This window comes from Sus scrofa, chromosome 1, assembly GCF_054392235.1.
Source record: "Sus scrofa isolate SSC_HxYL_T2T_F1_AM1 chromosome 1, Sscrofa_HxYL_maternal_Yorkshire_Landrace_v2.0, whole genome shotgun sequence".
Taxonomy (NCBI): Eukaryota; Metazoa; Chordata; class Mammalia; order Artiodactyla; family Suidae; genus Sus; species Sus scrofa.
This window is the reverse complement of record NC_139383.1, coordinates 209,422,704-209,448,381: the sequence shown is the minus strand read 5'-3', so window position 1 is coordinate 209,448,381 and position 25,678 is coordinate 209,422,704. Positions and strand designations below refer to the sequence as shown.

At 36.0% G+C, this 25,678-nt stretch overlaps 1 protein-coding gene and 1 non-coding gene across 2 annotated transcripts in view; one reads left to right on the top strand and one right to left on the bottom strand.

Annotated features, from left to right (window-relative positions):
- Nucleotides 1-25,678, top strand: part of LOC146406973 (uncharacterized) — a 345,508-nt gene that overhangs the window by 234,029 nt on the left and 85,801 nt on the right. The gene's annotated exons all lie outside the window — the stretch shown is intronic.
- Nucleotides 3,551-3,657, bottom strand: LOC146406974 (U6 spliceosomal RNA). The gene has a single exon (XR_014834048.1). It is a non-coding gene; the product is annotated as a U6 spliceosomal RNA (small nuclear RNA).

The window sequence follows — 25,678 nt, the reverse complement described above, 5'->3', positions numbered from 1 at the left end:
GAAACTCCAGATCTAATTGTGTCTGAAGTCAATCACCTGTTAGATTTCTCGGGAATCTAAGTCATTAAATCACTTTTTAACATAAGGTAGTTTTGGTTGAGTTTCTTTCACTGACAACTAAAACTGTACTAACTAAATCGCTGACTACCTAGAATTGTTTTTTAAATATGTCACCAAATTAGAGTATTTATTTTAGAAGGGCAAGGAAGATCCTTACCTATATTGTTGACAATTCTGTCTCTATCATATATCGCAGTAACTGGCACAGAGACATGCTTAATAAATATTTAAGGAATGAGCAAACTCTAATTATATTATAACTAATATAATAATGTAATTCAAATTGTTGGGCACCTATTTTGTCCATGGCCTTATATTAGGAAATAGTAAGATGATAAAAGGATTGAAAGAGACAGACTGTCTTCTAGTTTCTGAGTTTGTGCAGACAATGAGGTATAGCAATAACTTAAGGCAGACTAAGGGAAGAGGCTAAAGGGAATGAAAGCTATATGTTAAAGCGTAGCCAAGACCTCAAAAGGCTCTAGAGTTAGACAATGTGGATTTGAAAGCATTTGGCTAAGTGATTTAAACTTAGTTTTCTTGTCTGTAAAGGGGGGTGATATTTGTATGTCCTTTATAGATTTATCATGAGGATAGGTCAAGATGTTCTATTTAAAATAATTAAAATAACTAGGCTCTAGTAAGTACTCCTTAACTTTTAGCTTTATTTGTCTATTTTTGCTTTTTTTGTAGGGATGCACCTACAGCATATGGAGGTTCCCAGGCTAGGGGTCAAATTAGAGCTATAGCTTTTGGCCTACCCTACAGCCACAGCAAATCAGGATCCAAGCTGCATTGCACTGCAACACCAGATCCTTACCCATTGAGCGAGGCCAGGGATCGAACCTGCATCCTCATGGATACTAGTCAGATTCATTTCTGCTGAGTCATGACGGGAACGCCCACTTTTATTAGCTGTTTTTATCTCAGCAAACAGAGGTCACTGGTACAGGATTTAAATATGGAAGAAGATTGAATTGTAAGTGAAGTCACCTTTGGGAAGCTGAATATTTATTTTACTGTAAGTCAGTATCAACTATTAACAAAACCCCTCATGTATGGTTTGTAATACAAAATGACATAAGGAAATCTTACTTCCGTGTTACATGGGTTAGATTTATAAAAAGGTAGATTCATTTTCGAGCAAATGAGTTAAAATATGTATTCTTGGCAAACAGGAGAAGAAAAGGGACTTCTATATTATACTTTTAAGATTTATTTTTTTTTTTCAGGGCAGCACCTACAGTATATAGGAATTCCCTATTTTTAAAAATTTTAATAAGAAAACATTTAGTATTTTAAACTCAGTGATAACAAAGTCAAATTTTTGTTAGATATTCTGCAGGATGAGAGAAAAAAGGATTTTCAAAAATAAGTATGTTTAGGAGTTCCTGTTGTAACTTGCTTAGCAGGTTATGAGACCTGCTAGTATCCAGGAGGACGCTGGTTCAATCCCTGGCCTCACTCAGTGGGTTAAGGATCCCGCATTGCTGTGAGCTGTGCAGTAGGTCGCAAATGTGGTTTGGATCTCGTGTTGCTGTGGCTGTGACATAGGCTGGCAGCTGCAGCTCTGATTCAGCCCCCAGCCTGGGGACTTCCATATGCCACAGATGCGGCCCTAAAAAGAAAAAAGAAAAAAAAAGTATGTTTAATTGTCTTCTATAAGGTAGATAAGCAGATTAAGTATTATATGTTAGAGATAGGCTTCTGAGTTAAATGCTTAAAGCTTATAAAATTTGATGAAATTTTGTAAAGTCTCATTCAGAAATAAATGTTCTTCTGTATCACAAAATGCTTTTTATAATTGCTTTTTAATTTTACTTTAATCTTCAACTCATGGTAAAGTGTTAGCTTCCCAAGAGTCTCTGGGTACAAAGGAGATGGAATCATGTTAATGGGAAAAAAGTAGCTTCAATATGCTTAATATTGCAGGTTCACATATTTCAGAAATGTGGGGGAATTTTTACTTGATTCAGGATTTGGAGAGAATGAAACAGCATTATGGAGTAGAGGAGAGAACACAGGCTTTAGAAATCTTGACAAAAATTGATTAAAATTGTGTGACCTTTTAAAAAGATTGTATTAAGCCCAAGTTCCCCATGAGAAGAAAGAAGTTAGCAACATTAGCTTCACAGTGTTTGGGTTTTTTTTTAATGGTTAAGGATAGTATTTACAGAGTGATATTCATGTTTTTTGGGACATGGTAGGTGACTAATATTCTATTCTATTCTTATAAATTGTATTTCAAGCTATTAATAATAAAATATATCATTGAGATTCTATTTCAGATGTTATGTAGTGTTATGTAGTAGTGGGAACTACAAGTCTATCAAAATCCAAGTAAAAGAATGCATTATTTAAAAAAAGAGCAAAATAATGCCATTTGCAGCAATATGGATAGAACTAGAGACTCTCATACCAAGTGAAGCAAGTCAGAAAGAGAAAGACAAATACCATATGATATCACTTATATCTGGAATCTAATATATGGCACAAATGAACCTTTCCACAGAAAAGAAAATCATCAACATGGAGAATAGACTTGTGGTTGCCAAGGGGGATGGGGAGGGAGTGGGATGGACTGGGAGCTTGGGGTTAATAGATGCAAACTATTGCCTTTGGAATGGATTAGCAATGAGATCCTGCTGTATAACACTGGGAACTATATCTAGTCACTTATGATGGAGGATAAAAATGTGAGAAAAAAGAATGTATACATGTATGTGTAACTGGGTCACCATGCTATACAGTAGAAAACTGAAAACCAGCTATAATGGAAAAAATAAAAATCATTATAAAAAAATCCAAATAAAAGAATGGATAATTTCTGGAAATCCTAAGGCAGAAATATAAATAAAACTATAGAAACAAATATTAAGATTTTTGGAAGATGTTGATTGAGTCTTAGCTGAAATCATAGCTGATGAATACCCGGGGTTCAATACTATGGTTTTTAACTTCATTGCTTCAGCCTGCTCCAAAGATACAGTGGATGGAGGTGTTCCAGACTGAGATTATGACGATGAGACAGCGGTTCTCCATTTTCTCTTTGTCTCAGGTTGTATACCTTTTTTTATTTGGCCGCAAAGTAAGTGTAAGTTAGTTTCTATCAGGAACCACAGTTCCTGTCTTAGCATCTTCTATCCAACTTTCCTGTCCTTGTTCCTATAGTCTTTTCTGGCCTCCTCTCTTGACCTTCCACTCTGTCCAGTTTCTTTTTCTTGTTTGCCTAATGAAAAGTTAATTTATCTTCTCTAACATAAGTTGCTCAGGGGCATTCTCATTCCTCCTCACTCCCTGGAAGGACACAGTCCTCCTTAAGAATTATAAAATGCACATCGGGATGTTAAAAGCAGTTACTTTCTGGCCCTAAGGACTCTTCATTCTCTTAGATTTAAACTGCTCAAATCTCCAGATTTACATTTTAATATATATAACTTTATTCCGTTTCCTGGGCTTATCCTTAAAAAATCGTAATTTCTTCTTTTGTTTTTTAATGGAACACTTCATGAATTTGTGTGTCATCCTTGTGAAGGGACCATGCTGATCTTCTCTGTATCATTTCAATTTTAGTATATGTGTTGTTGAAGTAAGCACACTTACTCCCCTCTCTTACCTTCTTTCCTTCCTTCCTCCCTCCCTCACCTTTTTCCTTCCTTCCCCTTCCCTCTCTTTCTCACTCTCTCTCTTTCTGAGAAGGCAGTCTCTTGACTGTATATACATTTGTGTGTGTGTGTATATATATATATACATATATATATAGTCTACTTGCAGTAGTTTAAAACTTATCTTTAAGATGTGGTATATATACACAGTGGAATACTACTCAGCCATAAAAAGGACAAAATAATGACATTTGCAGCAACATGGATGGAACTAGAGACTCTCATACTGAGTGAAGTAAGTCAGAAAGAGAAAGACAAATACCGTATGATATCATTTATATTTGGAATCTAATACATGGCACAAATGAACCTTTCCACAGAAAAGAAGATCATGGACTTAGAGAATAGACTTGTGGTTGTCAAGGGGCGGGGGGAGGGAGTGGGATGGATTGGGAGCTTGGGGTTAATAGATGCAAACTATTGCCTTTGGAATGGATTAGCAATTAGATCCTGCTGTATAGCACTGGGAACCATGTCTAGACACTTATGATGGAGCATGATAATGTGAGAAAAAAGAATATATACATGTATGTGTATTTGGGTCACCATGCTGTACAATAGAAAAGAAATAATGTATTGGGGAAAAAAAAAGCCACAATTGATAGAACACTATAAACCAACTACAATGGAAAAAATAAAAATCATTTAAAAAATTAAAAAAAATAAATAAAACATTTTTATTGTAGGCAAGTACACATTTTTCCTGTTTTTCATTTGCCCTAGAAAAAAATCTTGTAATGCAGTCTAGCATATAAAAAAGATAAATTAAAGCTTTTCTTGTTAGGGAGGAAGTGGCACCAGACCTCTGTTCTTTGTTTCCATGGCCCCTATAGTATCTCTGAGGAACTGCAGGCTCAGAGAAACACATTTGAAAACCCTTGAGTTAATGAAAAGAGTTATTAACTGGAAGTCTGAAGACTTGAGTTTTAGCTTTAGTTCTAACATCACATTTGTATGTGTCACTGATAGGGTTAATTGTTTCATCTGTAAAACAAGGGTTTAGAAGAGTGAGTCTCAATTTTGACTGTGTATTAGAATCACCTGGGGAGTGTTTAAAAAATACTGATGCTTAGGCCTCACACTATACCAATTAAATTAGAATCTCTGGGGCGGGACCCAGACAACGGTTTTTTTAAGAGCTCCCTGGGTGATTCCACTGTGCAACCAAGTTTCAAAACTGCTGAAGAATTTTTGAGCACTAATGTTCCAAAAATCCATGAGTCTGTGCAGCTTGTTTTGGTAGATGTAGTTAAAATGTGCAGAGTCTATTCACTTAGAGGTAGTACTCAGTGAGGAGGAGAAATGAAGGTGGGCATAAAGATTGGAACCTAAGAGAAAATGTTTTTTGATTATCTTAATAGCTCAGTGTGTTGGGCAAAACACTTAACTTTGTTATATCCCTAATGGGAGTGATTTTAACTTCTTGTAAAATGAGGCTCTCAACTGAGAAATCATGTTTAAATGCAATGTTATTATTTTTATACCAATAATGACACCATTTGTTAATATGATCAGCCAAGAATTACACCTATTTTGTTGGCAAAATAAATAGAATAGGCAGATTGACTCCTGAAATGTAAAATATGGTTAATATCCTTCAGTTGGTGGTATATATTGAAGACAGATTGAAGCAACATGTTAACAATGGCAACCTCTGATACTGAGGTGCTGTATTAAAAGGGCCTGCATCAAAAGGCAAAGAGAAAAAAAAGGCAATTACTGCCATGTGCTTCTTGTCAATTATGAAAAAGTATTGTTTCAGCTGAGTATTCACAGTAGGAAAAATACTCACTGAATTGGTGATCAGTTGATCCTAAAAGATATACAAATTGGATAATGATATTCACTCTATAATCTCTAAATGTCGAATGAATTTATGATGATTGGATAAATCACAATGAATATCAAATAGTTCAAAAATGATAGAATTAGAACAAAAATGAGTGATATTAGGTATGCTAGATGTATAACATCTAAACAGAAATGCCTTTTCATTTTCTTATTACCAAGGCCATTTACATATTTTCTATCATATTTGAGCAACTGATAGGTGTTCAAGATTCGTATGCTTTATATAGCTGGTAACCTTTAAACAAAAGAAAAAGTGCAGTTATTACTTGTGGCAGGACAATAACATTAATAATTATATTGCCTTGTCCTTGGGCTTTTTACTAGAATACATTTACCAACAACAGAGTAAAAAATTAATTTTATACTTTTTTTTTTGATAGAAAGGTCAGCTTTGTGTTTTTGTGTTCTAGCCCTGCTTACTTCAGAAGAAAGTAAGGCTTTTTTATGTGGAAGTGCCAAAGAGGCTGGGCAATAAGCCCAACACTGACTTCACAGACAAGGAGAAAATCCATAGAGGCAACTTTGACAACATGATATTGAGCTGGTAGCAGCATTGTCCACCTCTGAATGAACTATATTAAAAACAATGACTGTTTTCTATTGGCCAAGAGTGACTTCTTGTTGAAAATTCCTCTATTTTCCTTGGACTTTGTAAGATCTGATATCTTGGTACAATATAAAATGAGTGAGAAGAATGGGGGGGTGGGAGATTGATAGAGAGACATATGGAGATGCAGAGCAATGAAATGTAGTAGTGAAACATGAAACATTACTGATACCGTTCTTTTCACCAAACTTGGCCAGTGGAGACTTGGAGCTAAATATAATTTGGCTTGAATAAATTTAAAGGTATAGAACATTTCCTGTACTTTGTTATGTAGCAATTCTTAATTTTCACATACCTTTGAAAATATATAACTGGTACATAGAAATTTCAATATTTATTCATTAGTTATCACTTTTTAGAGGACAAATCTCTAAAACACTTTCATGAAGTCTTAATTTGCCCAGTTCTGTAGTGATTCTTTGTAGTCTGAACTTAAATTGCTTAAATTACTGTACATACCATTTATTTCAATGTGCCTTATTAATTCACTGTTTAGTGGCTTTTAGTTCTTTGGATGTCTTTTTTTAACGCACATTTTATTCACATATCTATATTTTAAGCTCCTACTGTGATAGGATTGCCATCCCCCCAGAGTTAAGCTGAACAAATGAATATATGAAAGTTGCTCTAGATTAAGTTATCTAGGAGCAGGAACTAGCAATACTATTTTATCCATGTGTTTTCTATACAGGCACAGAGGAAGTACTCAGTTCTTGTTTGTTGAAGGACTGTATGAGTAGATGAAGAAACTAACATATAATGAAGGCACAAACATGTGTATAAACACTTGGGTTGATTCATTCATATCTTATGAAGGAGTAGTATGTTACCCCAAGATATGAATTTCTAATACAGTACAATATATGTTTTTACTAATATTGTGGGCAACCAATCTGATTAATGTCAGTAATACAGGGAACTTTGATCAGATCTTATAAATTGAGATCTCTTCTTAATTTTTCAATCAAAATTCTCATATTGTATTTGTTTATTCTTCTCTTTTCTGCAAAAAATGAAGACAGCAACTCTCCACCAACAATCACACTCAATTTTCTCTCAAGCTTCAGTTCTCAAACTCTGTCATTTTTCTCTGAGTTTATATTCCAAGTTGCCCCAAATCATCTTGTCATACCACTTCACTTTATGTCAGGTGGATCTGAGAGGGGAAATCTAGAAGTTCTTTTGGTGGAAAAAATGTTAGAAATCTTTTTGTAAGGTATTTCTGTGGCAATGTAAATTAATTCTTTGACAATTATTTCATTGTGGTATTGGGGGGGGGTCTGTATCTACTCCCCTTGTATCTGGGTGGGGTTGTGACTGCTGAAACTAAGAATATATGGCAGAAGTGACACTTTGAAACTTCTGAGACCAGATCATAAAAGGTGTTGGGTTTTCTGACTTGTTTTTTGAAGTAATGGGCTGAAATGTGAGAAGTCTCACTATGCTGAGAACCCCAAGCTGGAAAGCTCTTATTGTAGAAGTGCTCAGTTAATCTCACCGGAGGCCAGCTTTCCAGCCATCCTCTCCAAGGTGCCCCACATGTGTGTGAAGAAGCCATTTTAGAAGTGGGTACCCAACCTCAGCTGACCTAGTTCAGTTGAGTCACCCCAAACTGAGGCCCAAAATATCAGTAAACAGAAACAAACTGTACTCTCTGAATTCATGACCCAAAGTTTCTGTGGTCATTCTAAAAATGCTCATTTTTTGCTACTAAGTTTTTGCAGTGATTTTCTTTAATGTAATAATGATGATTGGAACAATTTCATAATCAGCTTTTGTATACTGAAGGATATATTTTATTTAAAAATATTATAATCAGGAGTTCCCATTTGGCTCAGCAGTAATGAACCCAACTAGTATCCATGAGGATGTGGGTTCAATCCCTGGCCTTGCTCAGTGAGTTAAAGATTTGGCAGTGCCATGAGCATCTGTGTAGGCTGCAGGTGTGGCACAAATCTGGCATTGCTGTGACTGTGGTGTAGACTGGCAGCTGCAGCTCCAATTCAGCCCCTAGCCTGGGAACTTACATATGCTGTAGGTGTAGCCCTAAAAATTAAAATAAAATAAAATAAAATAAAAATGATGTTTATATTTTCCCTTTAAAAGTAATATATCTTTCTAAATTTAAGACATTTTTAATTTAATTGAGGGCATTATTCTTGGCTTGGGTTACTTTTCCACTGGACTCACCTCTGGCTTATGTCAATATATATGACAAAATAAAGGGTTTCCATGGTCAAACAATTGGGAAACGCATGTTATATGGTCTTCTTAGAGAGTCACAATGAACATTAGTATATTCAATAATATAAGCAGTCCTAAAATGAGGAGATCTGTTTGTATTTAATCTGGTAATCTAAACCTTTTTGACCATCTGCAGGTCATTTGTCCACAGAACACTCATATATACTTTAGTGTCCAGTGTTTTACATTGCCAGTTCAGAATATGATGATTGATCTAGTAATTACTAATTAGTAAATATTCAAGGAGTTTGTTTCATTTTTTCTTTCATTTAGATAAAATTCTTCAAATTTATAAAGTATACAAGAACATAAATGATGGCCTTTAGAACTCCAAAGATTGAGTGAATGATAAATGTAAAGAGAAACTGCAGGGGGTACGACCAGAAAGGAAGGAGTTAACACCATTTAAAAGTATTGTAAATGATGTAGATCTATTATTATTAACTACCGTCCCCTTCCCCAGCGCACTTCTCATACTAGTTTCCAGAATTTTTGCAGAATTTCCAGCAGAAGTACAAAAAATTTGTTTGAAATAGGCATGCTTAACATTATGATTATTTAAATTTGCTTTTAGTTATGCTTTTAACTCTCTTGATATTTCAAATAATAGAGAAGTTTGTATGCATAGATATAAAACAGTTGGGAACCCCAGGTCTGGGTAGAGCAGTAAATTGACAACTTTGGACAGTGAGGTAACATGTTGTAATCTCAGGGTGGTTGGGGGAATGGTATATTATGGTCAACCAAGTTTCCAGTTACTTCATTTTTGACAGTGAAATTGCTATTAAAGAATAGGTATGAGTGAGGGTTGAACTGTAAAACTCTCTGGATTAATTTTCCAAGTGGTAAACCCATTTTTACAAAAACACCACTTTAATAGCTATAAATCTTTAATAGAGTTGCTAGACCATCAACTGACATGTCAACACACCTTGAAAGAGTCTTTATCAAATGCAGAGGTAAAGTTCTGTCAGATGTTGTTAGCAAAGCAAAATAAATTCATAGGAAGAAGGGAATATTTCTTCTAAATATCCTAGTATTTTAAAATACAGTTCTTCAAAAGTCCTTGAGAAGATGTTTCAAATATCAAATCTGGATGAAAATGTCTTTAAGAGATTGAAAAAGCAATAGAGCAAATGAAAGGACTTCTCTAAAGATTTAAATAGGAAGTGATAAAAATGTCAAAGTGAAGCTTCGTTTAAAAATGGGAAAAAGCCCTCAAAAACTCTAGAGTTACTTTAAGCTGAATCAACTGTGGATTCCACAGGGCAAGAGCAAAAAGAAAGATAATACTTCACAGGCTTGGGGAAATAAAAGATACATTGTAATACTAACTTAAATAAGTCCAGAACTGCTTTATTTAGATAGTTTCTAATACAAAGTGTTCTCTGGTCAAAGAAGTTTAGCAAAGTTAAGTCAAAAAAGTTAGTGATCTTTTTACCCCAAAATTTCTGAGGCTTTAATATACTAATGCATATTGTGATTCATTCTGATGTGCAGTATTTTTCCAAAATTCACTTGACTTAGAACTTTTTAAAGAGATAACCTCTTTGGGGCCTTGAGTTCTAAGAAAGCAAACTTTTGGAAACACAGATTTAGCCATTCTGTTTGACATAGATCTACAGAATCTTTAGGTGAATTATGAAACTAGAAGACATATGATCTGTAGGTGTAGGTTCCTCATGGTTCTCACTCTCTGTACTTATAGCTCTAATTATCACATGTAGTTTAGGTAGGTTTTCTGCCTTTCCTTGGCTTCCACCTTTCTTCCTTCTTTCTTCCATCTCAGCAATTCTCTACTTGCTGAAGTGTTGGTAAAGCCCTATTCTTTTTTTTTTAATCTGAACCATGTTTTATTAACATTCATAATATAAATTTACTTGTATTTTTTCAATCACATGATATGAAAAATGATTTACAGAGTTTTAAAGATACTTGTCAATTTAATTTCACTGTTAGATGAAAAAGGATTTTAGCCATCTGTAATTACAGTTCTTCAAGATGCAGTGATCCACAAAGCCAAATTTATGCAGGAAAAAAGAAAAAAGAAAAAAAAATAAGAATGATCAACTTACTTCTGTCATCCATTGTTGCTGCTCTGTTCAAACTTAATTTTTTTTAACATATCTTTCTGGATTCCAGTTCTGTATGTAGCTCATAAATCTAAGAGCTTCAGTTTTTTTTTCTTAATTTTATTTTCCCACTGTACAGCAAGGGGATCAAGTTATCCTTACATGTATACATTACATTTTTTTCCCCACCCTTTGTTCTGTTGCAACATGAGTATCTAGACATAGTTCTCAATGCTACTCAGCAGCATCTCCTTGTAAATCTATTCCAAGTTGTGTCTGATAACCCCAAGCTCCTGATCCCTCCCACTCTCTCCCTCTCCTGTCAGGCAGCCACAAGTCTACTTTCCAAGTCCATGATTTTCTTTTCTGAGGAGATGTTCATTTGTGCTGGATATTAGATTCCAGTGATAAGTGATATCATATGGTATTTGTCTTTCTGACTCATTTCATTCAGGATGAGAGTCTCTGGTTCCATCCTTGTTGCTGCAAATGGCATTATGTCATTCTTTTTTTATGGCTGAGTAGTATTCCATTGTGTATATATACCACCTCTTCCGAATCCAATCCTCTGTCGATGGACATTTGGGTTGTTTCCATGTCTTGGCTAGTGTGAATAGTGCTGCAATGAACATGTGGGTGCATGTGTCTCTTTTAAGTAGAGTTTTGTCCAGATATATGCCTAAGAGTGGGATTGTGGGGTCATATGGAAGTTCTATGTATAGATTTCTAAGGTATCTCCAAACTGTTCTCCACAGTGGCTGTACCAGTTTACATTCCCGCCAACAGTGTAGGAGGGTTCCCTTTTCTCCACAACCCCTCCAGCAATTGTTATTTGTGGACTTATTAATGATGGCCATTCTGACTGGTGTGAGGTGGTATCTCATGGTAGTTTTGATTTGCATTTCTCTTATAATCAGTGATGTTGAGCATTTTTTCATGTGTTTGCTGGCCATCTGTATATCTTCCTTGGAGAAATGTCTATTCAGGTCTTTTGCCCATTTTTTCCATTGATTGATTGGCTTTTTCCTGTTGAGTTGTACAAGTTGCTTATATATTCTAGAGATTAAGCCCTTGTCCATTGCATCATTTGAAACTATTTTTTCCCATTCTGTAAGTTGTCTTTTTGTTTTCTTTTTATTGTTTCCTTTGCTGTGCAAAAGCTTTTCAGTTTGATGAGGTCCCATGGGTTTATTTTTGCTCTTATTTCTGTTGCTTTGGGAGACTGACCTGAGAAAATATTCATGATGTTGATGTCAGAGAGTGTTTTGCCTATGTTTTCTTCCAGGAGTTTGATGGTGTCCTGTTGTATATTTAAGTCTTTCAGCCATTTTGAGTTTATTTTTGTGCATTGTGAGTGTGTGTTCTAATTTCATTGTTTTGCCTGCAGCTGTCCAGATTTCCCAGCAATGCTTGCTGAATAGCCTTTCTTTTTCCCATTTTATGTTCTTGCCTCCCTTGTCAAAGATTAATTGACAATAGGTGTCAGGGTTTATTTCCGGATTCTCTATTCTGTTCCATTGGTCTGTCTGTCTGTTTTGATACCAGTACCACACTGTTTTGATGACTGTGGCTTTGTAGTATTTCTTGAAGTCTGGGAGAGTTATGCCTCCTGCTTGGTTTTTGTTTCTCAGGATTGCTTTGAAAGCCCTATTCTTGATCTGTGTGATGGTTACACAGGAGTTAGTAATTATAATAGCAGTTATAAACTGTAGAGTAACTGTTCTATGCACAGTTCTGCATATATATTTATAAAAACTAAAAAATTAAAGCCAAAGTCATATGTTTTGTATGTTTTTAGTTTATGGTGAATTTCAATTTGTTATTGAGAACATTTGTGTACATTTTTATCTCCAATTCTTAGAAGTCTATGAGAACATTTGCGTACATTTTTATCTCCAATTCTTAGAAGTCTATAAAAGTTTCAGTGTCTGGAACATTCTATTTCTGTTCCTCTTTACTTATGAATGAGCCTCTAATAGATGGTGCTCATAAGTGATTTATTCCACTTAGAATGTATTTTGATTAGGCATGTATTGAATTATATAAAAAACATAAAGGAATATAATTGCCTATTTATTTATTTATTTTTGTTTTTGTGGCATAAGTAACCAAGTAAATTTTTGCAAGATTTCTGAGGTGCAGTGCAACTGAAGTACTTTCTGTTAATTTGCTTCCAGTGTCTGTAGTTTATGCATAGAGAAATATAATTAAGAACTTCATATACCCTTTGGTGGATTAAACATGTCTTTGACAAACCTTTATTCTCTTATTCCTTTGGACACATATATTTATCACATACTTATCAGGAGAATTTTGGTCTACAAATTTAATTGCAGATATTCATGGATTCCAAATACAAATTTGAGGAGTACCTTCTGCAGAAAAAACTAATAGTTTAAATGAAGAAATTTAAAAATCTGCTATCCTGTCATTGTACATCATTTGCAATATCAAATTCAAAGACAATATGCCATATTCACTTATATTGTTTTATTTCCCATGTGACAGGATATTTTTGCACAAATATAGCCCTACCCACAAATGAAATATTGAGTTCTGATCATTGTAACTTGGATTATAGAAAGATCTCCCCAAGATATAAAAAAAAGTAATTTTCCTTGGAAGAAAAAGTGAAGATTATGAAAAAGTTAAAAAATGTTATGGAATGTAATCTTTTGATCATTTATGCAACAATAGTCATTGCTTCTTGGTTGAGGAATAATTAAACTTTAGCTCAAAAACTAACCAACCAAACAAAAACAAACAAAAACCCAAAGGCAGCGTTCAGCATCTAATAAGCTAATCCTGGTTGTTGGATAATGTGTGGAAGGGTGAGGAGGATGATTTGTCACTGGATATACCTAACCCATTCAGCTACAGGCTGTTGCCAGGTTCTTTGGTATATAAAGCTCTAGGATATCAGTTAAGTCAGTCATGATTAAGGACATCACTGCTATGTAAGCAGGAACAAACCGGTATTATCTGCATTGTAGAAAAAGTTCAGGTAATTATGAGATGTAAAGCGGCAAAGAAAGGTTGGTGGTTGTCATCAGAGGCAGTCACTACAGTCATGACTCTGTTCTAGCTAGCTATTGAATGGATAAAGTTAAAGGATCTATATCCTTTAAAGTGGAGGAATGATAATGGCTAAATAGTGACAGCAACTCAGCCACAGTGGGTTAGAGCTGATGAAACAGTTCCATTCCTAATGAAGAACTGGAAATCTAGACAGTGGCATTGTGCAGAATATTAGTCTGGGAGGAAATGCTATCTGAAGCATGGTGTCTTGGGAAGACTAATAACACCCATTTTATTTTGTTTATTACCCTTCAATTTTTATTCAACCCTTAGAGCATGAAGTTAGAGAATGTTAGAGATGTATCGGCATCACCTGGAAGACTTGTTAAAACATAGATTTATGGGTTCAGTCCTAGAGTTTTTTATTTAGTAGGTCTGGGGGGAAAGCCTAAGAACATGCATGTCTAACAAGATTTTAGGGGACATTGATACTGTAGTTCTGGAAATGTCACCTTTGAGAACCCACGATTTAAAAGAAAAGCCAGGAGCAGGCAGGGCATATAGAGACTGAGAAGTAATGGTGACAGTACCCAGTCATCCTACTATGGGTTTGAGCAAGACGACCATAGTTTCAAACTTACTCACCTCAAAATTCCTCCTGCAGTTAGCAAGAACTTACTCTTTGGAAGGCAGTTTAACTTCTTTGATAATCTTCCTTGAAAATCTTCTTTCTAAGATGGTTCATTCTTACCAATGAAATATAATATTCTTATGGAGAAGATTTCTCTTTCTCTCTTTCTCTTTTTTTAATAGGGCCACACCTGTGGCATGTGGTGGTTCCCAGGTTAGGGGTTGAATTGGAGCTACAGCTGCCAGCCTACACCACAGCTACAGCAACTTGGAATCCAAGCCACATCTGTGACCTAAGCCACAGCTCACAGCAATACTTAACCCACTGGGCGAGGCCAGGGATCAAACCCATATCCTCATGGGTAATAGTTGGGTTTGTTACCACTGAGCCACAACGGGAAATCCTGAGAAGAGTTCTGCTTAACTAGTTTTCTCATTAAATTTCCAGTAATAATTATGACTCTTACAATATTTTATTGTCTGTGGCTGGCAAATCCCTCAGTCTAGCTCTGAGTTTAGTCTCATGTTAATGAGACAATATAGTGTCAGCGATGCCAGTTCTCATCCTAGGCCAGTGATATAAGGTATATAGGAAATAAGATTAACTCTAGGCTATGCTAGTTAGGGAGATGAGCTGATGGTATATTTACCTTCTCAAAAACTGTGTGGGTGGGTAGGTGGGTGTATGTGTGTTAGAGAGAGGGAGAGAGCGAGAAAGTGCTGGAATGAGAAATGAGACATGGAGTTAATGTGACTGAACCTATAGATGGGAAGGAAGTATCAGACACTGTAGTTGGGAAGAATTAGAAAAAGTAGGGACTATTCCAAATGTTGTATTTGTCCCTTGTTGCAAGGTCACATTATCTAATTGTTAATGAAAATGTATTAATATCTTCTATGCATATGATATATTGATACAACTTACTTTCTAATTACATGTTTTAAAAAAAACTCTTCATTGAAAGATATATCTTAAAAACAATTTTTTTTTGGCTGTGCCCTGCAGCATGTGGAAGTTCCTAGGCCAGGGAATCAAACCTGTGTCATAGCAGCAAATCAGGCCACTGCAGTGACAAGGCCAGATCCTTAATCCACTGTGCCACAAGGGAACTCCATTGAAAGAAATACCTTAAAGGACCTCCTGAGTTTCTGTTGTGACTTAGGGGGTTAAGAACCCCACTAGTGTCCATGAGGATGCGGGTTCAATCCATGGCCTTGCTTAGTGGGTTAAGGATCTGACATTTCTGTGGCTGTGGTGTAGGTTGGCAGCTGCAGTTCCGATTCGACCCCTAACCCTGGGAATGTCACTAAAAAGAAAAAGAAAAAAAGGGTCTTTACAAGTCTCACTTCAATGAATGAAAGATTGGTTGAACTTGTAAGTCTTTGGATAAAGATGGTATTTTGAGGCAGAGCATTACATTTCTTTATTTCTTTCAAAAGTATTCTAATGTGTTGAATTTTCCTTAATTTAGATAGACTTTCTCAATTAGTCCACATTGTGGAATTTTTTCTCTCTTCACTAATTCTTTGGTCTTCCAAGCTCTATTAGGTGAGATAATAATTAGATGTGTAGTGGAAAAATGAAACTTGCACACAGGAAGAAGTGTAAAGGTTAGAAGATGTTTGCATCACAGCCTGGAGCATGCCTGGCTTTCATTTATTAGCTCTTGGCTTTCCAGTTTATTATTATGTAAGCACATTTGCTCTCCATTAGTGGTTCTCTACCCTAGCCACACATTAGAAACACCCTTTGAGAATAGTAATTTCTCAGTTCCACCTTAGATCTTATAGTTTAATTGGTCTAGGATGGGACAGGGAATTGGAAATTTTTGAAAAAAGCTCCCTAGATGATTTTAATGTGCAGCCAGATTGAGGACCACTACACTTGAGAATAGCAAAAACCATGATAGCTTAGAATAACTGAACAATTACCTTTTGACAAGTTTTCAAAAGCAATGGTCAAATCAGATGTTTCTGTATTGATTTATAATGCACATCTTTAATGCACATCTCTTTAACATAAAAATTCTATTTCAGCCTATCATGATCTTGTGACATGGGTAAGGGAGTACTCATCTTACAGAAGAAAATGCTGTAAACTTTATACTAATTTTGTAAATTTCACTAGGTACATAGTAATTTTCAGATTTACTTTGGGTTATATGTTGCCAAACACTGAACTGGAAATTTTCACTTTCACATTCAATTTCATAGTGTGAGGATGGTACATCTGCATTTAAAAAAAAAAATACTTTCCTTTTCATACTCAAATGTGACCCTTGATAAATACAACCTTAGCTTCTGTTTCTCCCTTCATTGTAGCCAGTGTTAGCTGTAGAGAATTTCAAGCATAGTTTGTTTTTATCATCCTTGTTTATTTTGACTTATTCATCACATTCAGGATGTTTACAGTACATTCCTAACTTTGGGGCCATTTTTAAGCTTAGAAGTGACATAACCTTCCCAGAGAGAATTGTCGAAACAGGAAGGCTGACAGCCTGATCCTCTAATATGAAATCATAGGTTTGAAAGGTGGGAAATTGACCTTGAAATCTTCCTTTTGCTGCCTACTAGACTCTGGGCAGTCAAAGTCATTCTGCCTGAAGAGCAAGCTGGGCCACTTGCTCTTTGCCTTTCAGTATGCTTTTTGTGGCAGACCAAACCTCCATTAGAAGACTATTGAAAAATGCCATAAGCACAGCTGCAAGGAAGATTTCTTTGTGTTAGCACATAAGCACAGTAGTTTCCAGGCTTGTTTGAATGCCATGGATGAGTGCTTTCATAGGACTGCTCACATCTTCACAAAAAACGTGACAGAGTTGCGATTTGAACTCCCAGACTTGTGCTCAGACCAGCAGGTCCTGCTGCTACTAGATGTTTGCTGTTGTAGAATTGGGCTGAAGAGCAAGGAAAAAGAGCATATCCTATGAAATGTCATGGTTGGTTCACCAGGTGCAAATATGTGTATCAGGAGCTTGATGCTTTTGGTAATAATAAATAAATGATAAATGAGTTAAATGAGAATTATCTGTGGCCATTTTACGAAATACATTGATGAAAGGATGGAAGTATTGAAAGAATGCAGGAGAATACTTATTTATTCAAGCAGATTTTCTCCAAACTGTCAAATGACAGGACAAGAAATATTTTTCAGAAGCCATAGTTGGGAACTTTAGATCCTGGAGTGGGAATACTACATAGAGAGAAACTAAAACCTTTTCTCAAGGGAAAATTCTTGTGGTCTATCCTGTGGAAACACCTGTGTTCTGTTCATTACCGCCAGCATGAATGGATATGTGACAGAAAGGGAAGAGGCTTTTATTTTATTTGGGTCCGATTAATCTCTACATCTACTGCAAGTATAACCAGAGGTTATCATTAGTTAAAAATGAGTGTCAATTCAGCCAGTCTAGTATACGTGGGCTCTACCCTTCAATGCATAATCCTCTCCCATTGTATCAGTGTTGAAAACCATTTAGGCAATTGTTGCTAATTCTACTCTCATAAAAACATGACAATAATAATAAAAAATGTCATCAGAGCATTTGAAAAAAAGTAACTGTGTGTATTAAAGCTTTTTGTAATTAACCCTACAAAAATTCAACAGTTCTAGGTCTCTACCACGCCTTGTTAAGGAGATATAGTTTTGTATAGGATCACCTTCCTAGGGTTTTGAGGACTTTTTGGGGGGTACTTATACAGGTATACAAATTTGTTCTTGGGTTAATGCTCCAGTTGTGAGCCAACTCTCTTTCACAATTTCTAGATGAGAGGTTTACTTCAGCTTAATATGATTTCCACATGTAGGGACATAGATACTTTCTATTAATTTCCTTTCGCTTATAGCTGAAAGTAGGTTAAATTTAATCAAAAAGTTAATGAAAGTTTAGGGGAAACAAGAAAAGTATTATTTGCAGCTTATGTATAATACCTATTTACACATGTATGAATATATGTTGTTAGTTGATGTATAAATACATACTTGCTATCTCCTCCTCTACTTTAATTCTAGCTCCTTTATGACATCATTTCACCCAGGGATTGACTCTGAGGGAATTTCAGTTGGTAAGGAGGGTAGCATTTCGAAGTGGAAAAGAGGGAGAAGCAGATGAGCAGGTGATTACAGAACAAAAGAGCTGTGCTATTTAAGAGCAGCCCTGCCACAAACCAGCATCTCCTTATGTTACATAGTTATTTTACTGTTTTGAAAGAGAGTAGTTTCCTCAGTGGCAGATGAATATATTGTTTGGATAGAGCTGTGTGATTCTTGGCATACTTTGGTAAGATGCCACTTAGAATCATGGGGTACTGTAGCTGGAAACCATAGACAACTCGTAGTGCAAATCTCCTCTCTGCAGGTGAGAGGACAGAGGCCCAGAGCTAGGTGCCTTCTCTTGGAGCACTGTGCTGGCTAGTGACCCAGAGATGACTAGATGCCACAGAACCCCAAGCCAGGGCCATGTATGCCTTGCTTACCTTCTCTGAAATATGTGGGTGTGGGCAAATTACGGAGCTCTCTCCTCAGGGTAGTGTGGAAATGTTGTAGGTATTAAAGACAGAGAACCTTTTAATGCATTACTTCCCGGGGTATATATATGTATAATATTTAATATGATGCATCTGTATACAAACATATATACATATCTCAAACTTTAATGTGCATGTGGGTCACCCAGAGACCTCATTAAATTGCAGATATTGGTGAGGCTGAGATTCTATGTTTCTTAGTTGTCTTTCAGGTGGTGCGAATGCTGTTGGCCCATTGGCCACACTCTGAACAAGAAGGCAATTGCTATAAAAGTTTAAATATTTGCATTTAGCAAACAGCATCAATATCTTAACCTAAAAACTGACTCAACATGGGAATTTCAAGCAGTTGTATTTTTGACACTCCTTATATTACAACGTATACTCAGGTGGTATTTGCCTCTGTCTGTGTGAGGTCTTTGAGCTCATTATATAAAAGAGAGTCCAGAAGATCAAACAAATTATTCTTTACTGATCACAGATTTCCATAAGCAGATGACTTCCTCTTCCTCTTGGATCGCTTCCCTCTTTTCTTCCCTCCCTCAGAAATGCCTGATAAGGAGTTCCCGTCGTGGCTCAGCGGTTAATGAACCTGACTAGCATCCATGAGGACGTGGGTTCGATCCTTGGCCTCGCTCAGTGGGTTGAGGATCTGGTGTTGCTGTGAGCTGTGATGTAGGTCACAGACAAGGCTCTGATCCTGGATCCCGTGTTGCTGTGGCTCTGGTGTAGGCCGGGGGCTACAGCTCCGATTTTGGACCCCCTAGCTCCTAACCTCCCCTGCTGCAGGTGTGGCCCTAAAAAGATGACAAAAAGACAAAAAAAAAAAAAAAAAAAAAAAAAGAAAAAGAAATACCTGACAAGAACATCTCCTGCACAATATGTTGGTTTTGTTTGATCTGCCTTTGAAATTAAAAAAAAAGGTATATTTATTGAATGTTTCTTATTTCTTAGTTGATAGAAGCAGTGTGCTAATTTTAATTTGGGAGGAGGTTAGTTTTCTCTATCTTCCTCTCTCCAGCCCCTGTGGCAATTTATTTCTCTAACACATATCTTTTACCCTGTTTTATTCCCCTCTGTAATTGCCTTTTTTAAAACCAGAGTTTGAATTTTTCTTCTTACCTCAATGATGTAGAGTGTGCCTTTCAGTGTGATTTAATTTTGTCCCAACCTCTACTATGGTGCTTTGTATATTACTATGTACAAAGTCCCAATGAATAAATACACACTTGATAAATGTTCATGGTACGTAATTGTCCTGCTTCTTTGAGGTAACTCTTCTCCATGCTGGTTTTCAGTAACCTAAGGACAGTACTTGAAGATTTTTGTTTTCTCCTTCTAGACTCTGGTGATGTAATTATTTTCTGTTGTTTACGTATTTATATACTTTTCAATTAGGACAGCAGCACTATTTTTAAAATAATATCTCCAATACATCTGTTCTACCTTTGAAGTAATAAATATATCCCATCTTTGGCATACTTGATGTAGAATAATCTTATATACATGCTCTAATGCATCACTGTGCTCTGATGCAACTAGGAAAGGAAAGTCGGTGTTTCTGATTGATCATTACTAAATCTGAGGCTCTTTTGTTTGAATGACCTTGTGGAGAGAATGAAAATGATAAAATTACCAGGCCAGAATGCAGGTCTTTCGCTTGTAATCTAAATGATAGCATTCAATCGTTACGAATTGTTCATTCATTCACTCAGTCCTTACTGAGCACTACCTTGTACTGGACATAATTAGCAATAAATTCCTAGCCTTCCTGGAGTCAAATTCTGTTTGTGTTTGTAAGCACATGGGTGTTTTATAAAGTTAGAAAATAAATTTAGAACATAATTTCTATTATGGACATGAATAATAGAACATAATTTGGAACACAATTTCTATTAGGGACATTAATAGTGAAACTATGCAAAGCAAGCCAAGAGGATAAAGAAGAATGGAAATAGTGTACCCTTTAATTTGGATTTTTAAGGAAGGTCTGTATGAGAAGACATTTGAGCAGAGACCTGGTGTGAGGTGAAGGGTGAGCCATGGGAAAAAGGATTTCAGGCAGGGTGAAGATGCAAAGGCCCTAAGTTGAGAACAGGTCTGGCATGCTGGATGAAGAATAAGTCTTCCACGGCTGACAGAGTGAGTAAGGTGGTTGAGGAGATGAGTGTGGACAGATGGGCTGCCGCATTATGGTTGGTGTGGTAGCTGCTCAATAAGAGACTGTGCTACTCTTTCACTTAAAACTTTCAATGGCTTTTATTGCTCTTTGGAAGAAGATACAAAAGTTTGAATGAAAGCTTAATTCTTCATCCTCATCTGGCCTGCCATACTCTCCTAATTCCCTCTGTTCCAGGCACCCTCCACCCTGACCTCCACATTTGCCTCTCCTGCTACTTTTGGTTCTTGTCTCTCACTATTCTCACCACAGGGCCTTTGTATGTTCCAGTCCCACTGCCTAGGCAGCTTTCTACCTACATTCTCAAGCCTTTGCTCCTTCACATCTCAGCTCCATTATAAGTTCTTTAGATAAGATTTCCCTGGCCCTCCTATGATGTGAGTGCTATGTGCCTGTTCTTCAGGACACATAACAGCATTTCCACTTACATTTGTGTGGTTCTTTGTCTTTTTCTGCTACCAAATTATAATCTCTGTGAAGCCAGAAACCAGGCTGTTTTTCCCCACCACTTTGTCTCTGCCACCTTGTGCTGTATCTGTCATATAATAGGGGCTCAGTAAGTACTTGAATAGTTGATTTTTAAAAAATTCTCCCACCTTTTTCACTTTCATTCATCTTTTATTCCATTTTAAAGGCTCCTATTCCTTCTTTCTCCCTTTATTCTCTTTCTTTATCCCTCACTTCTTCTTTCTCTGATCTTGTTTTGTGAAGACTCTTTCACTGCTGAGTTCAAGATTCTGTACACAAATGAACATTTTCTAAAGGCTAAGCAGCAATGGTAGAAAAAAGTTGGTGGCATTTAATAGCATGCTGCCATTCTGTGTGAAATCAAAGATTTACCTTCATAAGAGAACATGGCTATTATATCTTCCTTAAAATGAAGACCTACATCAAACACTGCAGCAAGGGTGTTTTTCCATTTCATTTCTTTGTTCTGCTTGTGGCTTTGCTGAATCCATCTATCATTAACATTTATAATTTAGCACTGTCTTCCGGCACAGTGTGATGCTATCTGTATTGCTGACAGATTTGTCTCAGTCTTGGTCTTGGGTCTTTCAGCTGTCTGGTTTCCCGAATTTTGCTTATCCAAGCATTTCATTTGTCACACTACCTGCCATTGTCACCACGTTTGTCTTTATCCTCAGTCATTAGTTTCCTATGCTCTGTCTTAATCCCATTACAGGGCTTGTTCTTGCTATTTTTATTTGTCATGGTATCTATTTTGGTAAAAGATGTAGTTGTCGGAACATCTCCTTTACTTCCATTACTGGTGTCACTTGTTCATTTGGTGTTAGAGTTTGTCTTATGTGCTGTTCTGGGTCTTTCTGTGTACACATGTTAGTCCATGTCGTTGTTTTAATTGTATCATATCTTTTCTTTCCCCAATGATACATTACTAAGGTTTATTTATTTCTTCTTGCATTCTTATTATTGTGGAGTTGCCTGTCCCTAAACCAAGAATTTTGGGAAGGCCAGATCAGTGGAGCAACAGATGAGAATGCAGATTTATGAGTGTTTGCTCAGAACATGTGTGCATTTAGCCAGAGCTGAGCTGCATTGTGTGCTTTTGATTGTGGTAGGATAGCCTGGTCATTGATAGAATTTGATTTTCACTGTATACTCTTCACATCCCTTTTTTTTTTTTTTTTTTTTTGGCTTTTTAGGAGTATACTCACAGCATATGGAAGTTCCCAGGCTAGGGGTCGAATCAGAGCTACAGCTGCTGGCCACAGCCACAGCCATGGCAATGTCAGATCCAAGCTGCGTCTGTGACTTACACCACCGTTCACCACAACGTTGGATCCTTCACCCACTGAGTGAGGCCAGGGGTCAAACCCACATCTTCATGGACACTAGTTGGATTCGTTTCTGCTGAGCCATGAAGGGAACTCCCCACATGCATTTTAATATATTCTACAAAATAGGCTTTTTTTTTTAAAAATAGTTTTAAGTTACTGTATTTCTATGGTAAACAAAATTTTAAGGAAAACGCACTTATCTTTCCTACTCTTGTGTAATGAGTTAACAAAGCAAAGCAAAACAGATTTATCCTAAAATGAATTTATTGCTTGGAAAAAAGTTTATTAAGCAGTGTTTAGACAAAAAATATAAGATGAGGAGAAACATGGAGAAGTACAGATAATAAAAATAAATAGAATTTCTCTTGAGGACTGGTACATATAGTATTAGATTCTCTGGAGTAGCCATCTCACATTTACAATAGATTCTCAATTTAAAATAATTAAGGGTATGTGGGGTTACTTCCGGTTACTAAAAAGACAGAAGAAAAACTTATTGTTCAGGGCTGTGGGTACTCTCTCAGTAGAGTTAGCTACAGCTTTTCTAAGGTTTAAGTCTAATCCATGATTTGTGGGAGAAAAGAGAATGTATAAACATGTCTAATCAGAAATCCTGCAAGTGTATAAAATATTTTGTGCCCAATAAACTGACTTGGAACAGACCATACTGAAATTCACATTATTCCTGCGCCCCATGATTTTATGATTGCTTTTCAGTTGGTATTTGAACTGTTTTGTTAGCTTGATTCTTCTAAACTGAGAAAATTAGAATATCAGTCACTTGGAGGAAAAATTCAATTTCATTGTGGAGTCTCATGAATCAAGGAATTCAGGAGATAGTGGATACTTAAATGTTATGAAACACAACAGTGCAGTAGTCCTCACTTGTCAGTATTTGCCTTCTATTTCTAATTTTTACAAGATTTAAACTATCAGGGAAGCTCTCTAACCATTAAATTGTAGGAAAATGGGTTTTTGTAAGGGAGAGGAAGATGTTCATGGGAGTCTGGGTTTTCTATGACTAAAAGACACTTACCATTTATGAATTTGATAGGCCTATATAATGCTCTTCCAAGTAAAAAGAAAAACAGCCTCCGCATTTTTCCTGTGAAGGAATAAAACAATTTGTGCAGGAGAATGTTCCATGTGTATGTTTAAATATCCTTGCAAAAATCTGCTTGCCTGTATTTCATGGCCCTTTCTCCACTGTGTACCTCTGTGGTATTTGGTGTATAGCTCTCATATGAATTTTCATTGCATCCTGATTGTATATCTCTACCACCTTAAATATGAGCTCCTTGTGTGTGGAGCTTACTTGTCATCTGTTTATTAATAAGTCAGTGCTTTGTGAGTAATTGCTTTTCAATATATGATTGCTAGTGAAGGGTCAATATTTTATAATTTATGCCAGATGATTAAGTATTATAGATATATGCTATAAATCATTTGCCTGATTGAAGATTTTATAATCTTAGAATAAGGCAGTGAAAAAAAAAATCTATGTCAGAATATCCGAGGGCAGACTTTTAATCTTTGTTCCTGTGTATAAAATACTTGAAAAGGTAACTTAAAACAAAAGCAGGTCTTTAATGTGCTGAGCATATAGTGCAGACTATATAGTGCAGAACACTATGTTATAAGTATGATTTCTGATTTACTCCTTGTAACAATCCAGTGAGGTAGGGATCTGTAGTAGATACATCTTAATGAGTTGCTGACTCTAAGTTATCTCCCTTTTTCTAGGAAAAATATATGAACTCTCAGTGATCACACATCATTCTTAACCTAAACTTCTGGCCATAGTTTGTTGTGCTTGGATAGGTTCTAAGCAAGGAGAGTCAAATTTTATCTTCCAGGAACTAGAAATATGAGACAGAGAGAGACTGGGAATTGTTGGAATTGAGTCATACAAATGGCAATCAATAGAGAAGTTTCCTTCATTCACTCATTTAACAAATATATATTGAATGCTTTAAGTGTTCCAGACACCAAGCAGAGGTTGAGGATTAAATGACAGCAAAATCAGATGTAATCTGTTCTTAAGGAATTTATAGATTATTGAGAGAAAAGACTGTAATCAAACACATAAAATTAATTAAAACTATGAACTGATATAAATGAAGAAATAGAATATAGTTCTCTGATAGCAAATAACAGAAGAAACTGAAGTGGACAAAGATTGGGAAGGTTTCTTTAAGAAAGTAGAATGTACTTTTCTATTTGGCCTTTAGTTTATAGAGAATGTTAATTAAGTGAAAATGGTGGATGTGGTTGAGAATGAGACATTTCAGGTAGAGTCAAAGCATGTTAGAAGTTCTAGGATACAACAAGGGAGAGAGACAGAGTATGCCAGTGTGCCTGGACACAGAGATGGAAGAGTGGAAGGTAAGCATGGAGGGTCTTTACTGCTGTGTTAAAGATTTTGGTCTTAATTACAAGGAAAATGGCATTCAGTTGATTTTTCTTCAGGCATCTAATATAATTGGGTTTATGATCATATTTACTCCAGGGAAGAGTTGATGTTAGTTTGCTATGGTAAGAGCATTAGAGTTGGGAAGAGAAATGTGGGGGTTTGAGAAATATTTAGAAAATAAAGTCAACAGAATTTGGTGATAGAATCTATGTAGTGGGTAAGAGAGAGGTGTCAAGTATGATTTCGAGATATTTAGCTTGCAAAATTAGAGACAGAAAAATTCACCAAGAGGATTTTAAATAATATTTAAAGTATCGAATGATATTTTAGTATTGAACAATGTGGGATTTTTTTGTGTGCCCATTTGAGGTGGTTATGATGATCATGGATTCCTGTTTCTAATACATATAAAGGATTTGTTATGTCAGTTTTGATGTTCAATGTTTGATAGTAAAGAGCTTGACCAGCAAAAGATTGTTGCTAAGATTTCTTAATTTTCTTGATATTCTCAAGAAGAAATTCATGCATTGTATTCAGCCAAAGTGAACCACAATGCCATCTGGTGACTGCTTACATAAATAGCAGGTACGTGTTCCCTGAGGACAAAGTTACA